The sequence below is a fragment of the Lepus europaeus genome, chromosome 4 (assembly GCF_033115175.1).
Source record: "Lepus europaeus isolate LE1 chromosome 4, mLepTim1.pri, whole genome shotgun sequence".
In the NCBI taxonomy this organism is placed as follows: Eukaryota; Metazoa; Chordata; class Mammalia; order Lagomorpha; family Leporidae; genus Lepus; species Lepus europaeus.
Window position 1 is genome coordinate 91,337,114 of NC_084830.1, and position 10,809 is coordinate 91,347,922.

A 10,809-nucleotide genomic window follows, 5' to 3' on the forward strand; every position below is an offset into this window, starting at 1 on the left:
TCTTTAATACAGGCAAAAAGAAATCACTGACTTTTTCATCACGCTAGATTAGAAATGAGAAGAGGAAACACAAGGAAATGTGAACCTTTTTTTTGATCAGCATAGTACATGGTATTCTTAAGAAGTGAAACCATATGCAGGTTTCTACTTAAGTCATGGGAACAGAGGTGGCCATGCAGCAAAGGCCTGTGAGCTGCAACACTAGTCAACCCCTGCTTAGTTAGGGTGCCAAATGTTATTTTCAAGTGGTTAATATGTAGGGCATACTTACTGTCTCTAAGTTAGTCAACCATAACAGTTTTAGGGGCTGGGTTAAATACATGTACAAATAAATAGATATTCATACACACAAAGCAGGAGCTAACTCCTGTATCATTTTCCTAGTTACTATAGAAAAAGGGTAATATTCAGATATTACTACCTCTGTTGGTAAACAAACAGCAAATATGAGAACTTGGAAGTAGGAAGGTAAATAACATGCAATCTTCTTAGCTCTTTAGCAAAAGAAAGCATCTTTCCAGGAGTGTCCTAATGGCCACATCACAGCTGGACTGTACATCTGTACTCTTAACAATAGAGTATCCAGATAATTGTCTCCCTATTTGAGCAATTATTAATTGGGTTAACTAATCTCTCTGCTTTAGAAATACACAAGTCACACATAATCTGTCCCCAAAATCAGCATAATAATTATATAAATTTACCTTTTTGTTTTGAAGGTGATCTCTTATATTGCTTTGCCCAAGCTAGGTAAGACATCCATTGCTACCACCATTTCTCAGAAAGGTGATGGGGACAGTAAGTGATTTAATAGTTGCATGTTAAATGTGGAGTGCTACATTTCCTAGTCTACTCTTTATCATCCCTAGGCATATGTTACTCTAAATTAAATAGGAGTGTTTGGCACTGCACTTAGAAAATTAGGTTCCCACATTAGAGTGCCTGGGTTTGACTCCCTGCTCCCAACTCCAGCTTCCTGTCTCCCTGGGAGACACAGGCCAGTTGTCAAGTTCCTGCCACTCATGTGGGAGACCTGGATTGAGTTCCCACTTTTGGCCTCCTGGCTATTGTGGGGATTTCAGGACTGTAGTGAACCAACGGATGGGAGCATGCTCTCTTTGTGTCTCAATTTAAAATTTAAAATAAATACCTCTAAAAAAATACTTAAGTATTCTCCCTTTTTTTTCTGGTTAGTTTATTTTTTCAAAAATCCAGCTCTTCATTTTATTAATTTTTGTTTCAATTTTGTTTCTTCTCTAGTTTTAATTATTTCTTTTTTCTACTAATTAGGGTTTGGTTTGTTCTTATTTTTTAGGTCTTTGAGGTGCACTGTTAGATCATTTATTTGATGCCTTTTCAATTTCTTGATGTAGGTGCTAATTGCTCTAAACTTAACACTGCTTTTGCTGTATCCCATAGGTTTTCATATGTTGTGTTGTCATTAAATTCATTTCTAGGAAAAAAAAAAAAAGAAAAGAAAACAATGAAATCTCCAAATGTAATTACATTAGTGAATTGCACAATGACTTTATATTCAAATACATAAAAAGGCAGTCGGGGCCAGCGCCATAGCTCACTTGGCTAATCTTCCACCTGCGGTGCTGGCACCCCAGGTTCTAGTCCCTGTTGGGGCGCTGGGTACTAGTCCCGGTTGCTCCTCTTCCAGTCCAGCTCTCTGCTGTGGCCTGGGAGGGCAGCGTAGGATGGCCCAAGTGCTTGGGTCCCTTCACCCACATGGGAGACCAGGAGGAAGCACCTGGCTCCTGGCTTTGGATTGGCGCAGCGCCAGCTGTAGCAGCCATTAGGGGAATGAACCAACGGAAAGGAAGACCTTTCTCTCTGTCTCTCTCTCTCTCACTGTCTAACTCTGCCTGGCAAAAAATAAAAAAATAATAATAAGATAAAAAGCAGTCTGGATCATGTATGCTGTTAATGTTTCACCAATTTTACTGCATTGTAATGATAAGCCAAGGAATGAATTCTAAGCGGATATTTTAAATTTATTGATCAATCAAGAATTATCAAAGATGAAGTTTCAAAAAGTTTTATTATATCCCATTTCAGTGCCAAATCAACGTTCAGATTCAAATACAAATCATATCTGTGTATTTTTAACTATGTTAATGAGGATCTGATGCCTATCATGAGGATTAAAGGAAAGAGAAGTCTAATAAATAACCAGAAAGGAGAATGAATTCTATTTTTGGGAGAAATACTTGTTTCTATTATTCTATTATTTTATTTTGCAATTCTATTTCAACTGAATTTCATTTTAGTTCCTTAATTATTTATGAATATATTGTTTTTACATGTGAAGATATTTTTACAAGGATGAAAGCACTAACAGATAGCAACTAACAAAGTTCAATATAAATACAAACAATTTGAGGACAGATTCTCCAAAAGCCAGTTTCATCCAGTTCTTCTGGGAATTGCACAAAATCCCATGTCTTCACCATAAAAACAAGAAAGAGCATGTTTCTATCTCTATGAGTGAGAACACCAGTGTAAATAATCCATCTCAAATTGCTGAGTCTTTCTAAAATTCTCAAAGTAAAGAATTAATCCAAAAACAATCCTTTCAGAAACTTTATTTTCTAATTTTATTAAAACTTTTAAATTATATTTTTCTTTCATATTGATCACGATCTTGATATAGCCAAATAAGTTCAGATGACTGAATTTTACCTCCACAGGCACACTGATTGTATATGTTGCTTCACAGTCATATCAAGAAATACACACAAATAACCAAAAGGCAAAGTCTGTAACTTCTACATTTGCAATACTCTGTAAAGTAGCACTTGTTCTTTTTTAATATATTCCAGTAGAGCTGACACAGAACATTTTTCCAAGAAGAAAAATGGTCCATTAATAATGAGTCTTGCAATTATATATACTCTTAAATTAGAAGTAGCTGTTTCTATCAGAAGTCCTGATAACTAGATGAAGTATAAGCTCTCTTGGTTTCTGAGAATATTAAAGAACAGAAAGAAATTTTTAAAGAGGTAGCTAAGCTAGAATCACTTAGACTAGTTAGTTGTAAGTATATATATGTATATATATATACACACACACATATATATACATACATACATATGTATATACACATATGTGTGTATAATAAAATTAATTAAAAAGATTTTAAAAAGTAAAAAAAGAAGACTTAGATAACTTTAGCAAAATCATCAGAAAACACTTTGCTGAACCCATAAGAACAGGCTTATAATCTTCCCCTCAAATCTTGGATTTTTGTCATTTTGAAGCTATTATGTTTTTTTAAAATAAAGAATATGATGCTCTATAAACTCGGTATTGTGACACAGTGCGTCGGTACTTTCATGTTGTCCGTGCACATAACATGGCTATGATTGCAATGTAGCACCTGATTGTTTGCTACCCAGATTTTACCATCTTCTAGGTAACCTAGCAACTAGAAAATGACCTGGCTCCAGCCACTTCTCTGTGTTGGTGATACACACGCACATCTGTCCCTCAGTCTAGACCTCTCTTGACAGGTCCACACATCCATGCCCAGGTCCCTAATGGTCACCTGCTATTGCTATCCAGAGGCTGCTCTCATCCAGCTTTTCACAGCCACGCACACAACCTTTTCTATCCCTCCAAACTGTCATGTTCTCCTTGTGAGTGGCACTAATGGCATTTCTTTTCCCTAAATTTCTCAGCTGAACTCCTGCTGATCTTAACTCTTAAATACCTCTTGAATCCAAACTTTCCTTTAAATTCCTATGAATGCAACTGAGTTCAAGGCATCACATCATTATAGTAAATTGCAGAAAATTGCAGGGTGATCCTGATTTCTTCATTTCTACTTCTTTTGCCCCCTACTTTAAATTGAGCAATAGTTCTCAAACCCAAAATTGATCATATTGTTCCTTGATTAAAATCTTTCAAGTGAGTCATATTACTTGTAAGATAGAATTCATATGCTTTAACCCAGCAGCCATACTTAATTCTGTCCAGGTCTAGGGGCCCCACCCCGTGTCCTCTCGACACTTGAATCCCTTCTCCATGGCCTTTCTCACCCTACACTGTTTGGTACCCTTACAGGTTCCCAACTAGGTTGGGTGCTGACTGAAATATGAGTGTAATCTTCATTTATGTATTTTCAGTGCAAGTACATAGTGAGTACTCACTAAATGTTTAATGAATGAGTTTGTTGCAGCATTACTTACAATAGCCAAGATATGGAATCAACCGAAGTGTCCATAGAGAGATAAATTGGTAAAAAAAAATGTGTTGGGGTGAGGTGCAGCAAATATTTGTTATAGTAGTTTATATGCCACTTAGGATACCTGCATCCTATATCAGAGAGACTTGGTTTCTAGTGCTGGCTCCACTCTGATTCCAACTTCCTTCTAATGTGCACGTTGGGAAACAGCAGATGATTGCTCAAGTGGTTGGATCCCTGCTACCCACATGAGAGACTCTGATTGAGTTGTAGGCTCTTGGATTCAGCCTGGCCTAGCACTAGCTGTTGTAGGCATTTGAAGAGTGAACCAATGAATGGATGATATCCCCCCAAATTCTCTCTGTCTCTCTCTCCCCTTCCCTTGCAAATAAATGATAGAAATAAATAAATTACTTTAAAAAAGAAAACATGTATACAATGAAATATTATTAGGCCATAATAAAAATGAAATCCTGACATTTGCAGGAAAATGGATAGAACCAGAGGACATTATGTTAAGTGTAGTAAGGCAAACACAGAAAACCAAATACTGCATGTTGTCACTCAAAAAGATTGATTTCCTTAAAGGAGAGATTAGACTAGGGCCTACTAAAAGCTAAGAAGAGGATCAGATAGGATTGGGGTTAGAGGGAGGCTGAAAGGTGGAGACCAAAACAGATTATTAGGAGCAATAAGTTCTGTTGTATAGTACAATGGGGTGACCATAGTTTAATCAATTTATTATGTATTTTATAAAGTACTAGGTGAGAGGAGTTCAGTTTCCCATCATAGATCAACAAGAAATGTCTGAGAAGATAGAAAGGCTACTTGACCCTGAGTTGCTCATTGTTCTTTGTATACCTGTATTGAATGTTCACACTGTACTCCATACATGTGTATAACTTGATTATTATTACTAAGTGGCAAATAAAAAATATTAAGTCTAACAAATGACCCAATAAACTCAGATATTGAAGTATACTAGTGAATTAGTGATGGACCCTGTCTGGTTATATTTCTTGTTTCAAGTACTTTAAAAAAAGTGTTTCAGTTTCCAAAAAGCCTTTAGATTTGCAGTTACTGGGCTGGCTCATGGAGAAATATTTGCAAGCAAGGTTCGATGGCTCCCAAATCAAACCATGTATTGCTGCCCATGGTGTGTTCACTTAGAGGTGATCCTGGCTGTGTTTCATTGTTCCTGGTTTCTCTATCATCCTTCTTGGCCAGCTAAGTCACTTGCAAGATTATCCTTAAAATTGGCCATTTTTACAGCTTAACTCTGTTTCCAGGTCAGTTTGGTTTGCTGGCATTTTATGCATGGCCCAAGATTTTGTAACTTTAATAAAAGGCTAAAAGCTATTATCATTTGCCTACTTTCTTTAATGGCCCTATGATAGCAACGCAGAGATAATATTGATATTCTACAGAGGTTTTCATTTAGTTACTTTGAGAACTGGGACAGATATAAGATGGCATAATAACTGCAATATCTGCATAGTAACTTATCACTCAGATTTTACCATCTCTAGGCACTGTCTCCCCTTCTTTGCCATACTTTTCGAATATTATTTATTTATTTTTATTTCTTAACAATGCAGAGCAGCAGTGAGAAACAGACAGAGAAAGGGATCAGTCCTCCATTTGCTGGTTCACTCCCCCAAATGCCTGCAACAGCTGGGGCTTGGTCAGAACAAAGCCAGGAGCCAAGAACTCTATACAGGCCTCCTATGTCGCTTACAACGGCCCAAGAACTTGAGTCATCATCCTCCGTCTCCCAGGATACATTAACAGGAAGCTGGATCAGAAGCAGAACTTGACTCCAGGACCTCTGATATAGAAAGCAACAGTTCAAAGGAGCAGCCTGCCCCATTTTTTGCTGAGCTTTGAGAGAGTCCTGCTGAGGTGATTTCTGAGGAGGCTCTCTTCAGATGACCTTCACCTTTCAAAATATTGCACAGGTTTTGCAAAAATAACAATGGTGTCACACACACAAGACCCAGCTCCTCTCCAGACACTGCAGCGTCTTGTCCTAAGACAACATCATTCTAGAAGTACTCCAGAGTGCTCTGAAAACCAAAGTGCTCTTCCCTGGAATGGAACGGGAAATGTCATGTAGGGGGAGAGCTCCAGCATGTCAGTTTCAGACCATAGTTGTCCTGGGCAAACTGAATCAAGGTAGCCTGTGAGATACCTTATTATAATTTTTTAAATTTTTTTTTATTTTTATTTATTTGACAGGCAGAGTGGATAGTGAGAGAGAGACAGAGAGGAAGGTCTTCCTTTGCCGTTGGTTCACCCTCCAGTGGCCGCTGCGGACGGCGCATCTCGCTGATCCGAAGCCAGGAGCCAGGTGCTTCTCCTGGTCTCCCTTGTGGGTGCAGGGCCCAAGCACTTGGGCCATCCTCCACTGTACTCCCGGGCCATAGCAGAGAGCTGGCCTGGAAGAGGGGCAACCGGGATAGAGTCCGGCGCCCCAACCGGGACTAGAACCCGGTGTGCCGGCGCCGCAAGGCAGAGGATTAGCCTGTTGAGCCATGGCACCGGCCCGAGATACCTTATTATAAAGTTTGATTTATTTCATGACTAACTCATGTTAAAGAAATGATCGAAAGATGTTGCATTTTTGCCTGGTAAAACATGAATATTTTCACTTCACCTCCTGTTATAGCCAGAGAAATAAGACATGCACTAGCAGAAAAATCACTTCTGGGAAAGATCTTATTTACTGAAAGCTCGTGGAGTGTGCCAGGTGCTGTTTTAAGTGGCATACCTATTTGAACTCATTTAATGTTCAGACTGGTGCTGTGCTTACCATCCTCATTCTGTGACTGAGCGCAATGAGGCATGCAGAAGGGGAGTCAGTTGTTTAAGGTCACAGAGTGGGAAGCAGAGGAGAAAGAATTCATAGGCCATTTAGTGCCAGGACCTGACACCCAATTACTCCTACAAACTCTATCTCCCTTTATGTTGTGCTCATAGGAGACCCAGGAACAAAATATGATGTCAAAGGAATTTTATAAATAGGTAGCACAGGGTAAATTCTTGGAATTGAAATAAATAAGCAATAGAATTTGATTCAATAAGGCTGACCAATTTGCCAGTTATTTTTCCATGTGACAAATACTTCTGTTTGGCAACTAAAATGCTGCTTAAAATGTTAGTTCACAATAGTGCTTAAAATGTCAGCACTGTACTCACCCTCTTGCCTCCAGATTGTGCCCAATCAACTGGAATAAGTCAAGGAATAACTATTATTGAAAACTATGAAGCTATTTTGTAATCACCTGTTTTCCAATTAAACTGCCCGTTTCCCCCTCAAATCTCTGGTCAGAGATAACCCTGAAAGTTTGTAGGCAGAAGGAAATTTGCCTAAAAAATCATATTTATTTTCAATTCTGACAGAATTTAATTTTCTGATGGTTTTGTTCTTTTGTACGTGCATTCAGTTTACTTAATTACCATATGTCCTTTCTATTATGAACAGTATACTCATTTGATAAGTATTTATTAAGTGTCAGGCATTCTGATATGATCACTTGTAGTTACCAACATTAGCACAATGTGATATAATTTTTACATTCATATTTTGTGACATTCCTAACAAAGTTTGTAAATAAAGCTTATGTTAAACTTAAGTGAAGCTAAAATAGAAGCTCTGATATATAGATTTGTAAAAGAATCAAATTTTAAGGAAATAGAACTTCTCCATTATAGTTAGTCTATTCTTTTAGTCTGACAACTTTTAATTCTCTTTCTTTTCTATTTTGCCTGACAAACAAAAAGCGACAGACAGACAAAGTTCCCTTTGCTCATTCACTCCCCAAATTCCAGAATAGCTAAGGCTGGGCAGAGGATGGTTCAGGGTGAAATCAGGAGCCAGAAACTCAATCCAGGTCTTTCATACGGGTGACAGGAACTCAACTACTTGAACTATCACTGCTATCTTCCAGGGTCTGCATAAGCAAAAATTTGGAGTCAGGGATTCTGATAAGGGAGTGGGATCTCATCTGTTTGGCTAAACATGTACCCTCTGATACCCTTCAAAATCAATAAACATATAACTGCTTAAACTTCAAGTTTGCTTATGTTACCCTTAGACATATTTTAGACAGCTCTTCTTCAGAGATTTTTGTTGAAATATACTGTGGGGTGTGTTTCAATCCCAGGAGTAATCCAACAGCACACTTGAATTAGGTAGTGTGAGGGGACTCTGAAAAGCTATAGTTGAAAACATTAATGAAAAAAATAATCACTTAAATTATCTTTCCTCTTTTTCTCTTCTAATTTCATTTTGCTCTGAAGTTATGCTCACAATCAAGATAATTCTGCAAATCCTAGGTTGACATATGTGAAAATATTTATAAAAAATATTTTGAGGCCGGCATCGTGGCTCACTTGGTTAACCCTCCGTCTGCAGCGCCGGCATCCCATATGGGCGCCAGTTCTAGTCCCAGCTGCTCCTGTTCCAGCCCAGCTCTCTGCTGTGGCCGGGGAAGGCAGTGGAGGATGGCCCAAGTCCTTGGGCCCCTGCACCGGCATGGGAGACCAGGAAGAAACACCTGGCTCCTGGCTTCGGATCAGCACAGCGCCAGCTGTGGCGGCCATTTGGGGGGTGAACCAACGACCTTTCTCTCTGTCTCTCTCTCACTGTCTATAACTCTACCTGTCAAATAAATTAAAAAATACATTTTGTTTGGTGTACCTAAATCATTTTGTTAATTCCTTCCTTCTCTAAGTCAAGAGAGAAAAATACCAAAACTGACTTAAGTAGAAAAAGTAACATCTGAAATGCATGTTAGAAGAAAGATAGCAATTGATAAAAGGAAAACTTTGCCTATTCATTTTTAAAGAGTTTATTTGAGCATTCAGTAATTCATGAATGGGGTAGCACTCTCCCCTGACAGGGGCGAGAAGGAAACCTTTCATTAAATAAAGACAAAGAAGAACATTTCAATTGGTTAGAAGTTGATTGGTGGTTTCTAATTGGTGCCGTTTCTAATTCAGATTTGCTGGTTTTGTTTTTGTTGGTTCATGTGGGAATGCAAAGGGCCAGAGTCACCACCAAGTTAGTGCAACTGGGAGTCACAACCTACCCTCTTCTCCCCTGCCTCCATATACCCTTCTACTTGCCAATTAAAACTCCAGCCTCCCCATGATGCATCTGTTACATCTGGGAGAAGGCCACATATTAAGATAAAAGTCTCTGCTCCCGACTTTCCTGTGCTGGAACAGAGCTTTTCTCCACTCCTGCCTGCCAGTTCTCCCACAGACCTTGCAAATTTCAGGTACTGTTTCTAGTTATTCTCTTCTCTCTAGTGTATGGGGAACTCTTTGACCCATTCATGTTGTGAATTTCTCTGTGGGATGCCCACACTTGGATGCCCCTGACACCCATGTGGGAAACCAGCATGGAGTTCCTAGCTCCTGGCTTCTGCCTAGCCTGGTTCTGGCTGTTGTGGACATTTAGGGAGTGGACAAGGGTACCAGGGAATGGAAGATCTCGCTCTACATATCTCTCCCTCCCCCATTTATCCCTCCCCCTCTCCATCTCTATCTTTCCCCCATCTCTTTCCCTCTCCCTTTTTCTCTCCCCTCAGCTTCCAAGTAAATAAATAATCATCATAAAAACTGAATGAATGAATGGGTGAATTGAGCAGTATAACACAGAAATGTGTAAGGCCCAAGACATCTCTGCTTTGGCAGGAAGTGGTCCTGATGCCTCCCTGATCACACTTCTTGTCTGATGTGCTGGTGCTATCATTGCATAGGATGCACCTTATTTGTATGTCTGACTTGATGGCCAAACTGTGAATTCTTTGAGAGTGGGTATCATATCCTAGCAAGAGTACAATAGGAATTCAATTCATGATTTTTAACTTAGCCAGTAATTATAGCAATAATTTCCAACAATTTTGCAAAGGAAACACTTTATCTAGTTGTTGAGCTAATACAAAGAAAGTCAGAGTCCCTGAATCAAAAGGAATATGTAAGCTGCCTAGCAGAAAAAGGACAAATACCTTGACGATCAAATACTATGGCTGAGAGATCTTTAATGAGATAGACTGACAGTAAAAATAAGAGTGCACTTGTATTCATCATAAACAAAGTTTATTTGCCTATACTTATCATTAGTAAACATTTATACTTTTATATGTTTGTTTGCCCATCTTAACATTAGTAAACATGGATAGTATTTTCTAATGCTGTTTTCATCCTTCGCAAATAATTCCCTCAAACAACCTGAATCCCGCATCATTCCATCTATTGCGTGATTCAAGGTAGATAAGCCATTAGAAAAGTGAAAGTGAAAATATCTGGGTTTCCAGATGAAAAGTTGTCACCAGACACCTAAAAAAGTCGATGAAAGAGACAGACATCTGGACCTATTTTGATCATATATTGCTGTATTTCATTGTTATTTCAAAGATGTAAGAAAAAATCCTGAATCCAGACACATAGATATTCAATAATCACATTAACTGCGCTTTTCATCAGTGCTAAACTCAATAAGAAAATGTATCACAATCAAAGGATGCTAACAGAAACATTGTGATGCAAGAATCTGTACCAAATTAAGGCATAAATTGTATGGATAATCAAGATTTAAACCTGAAATG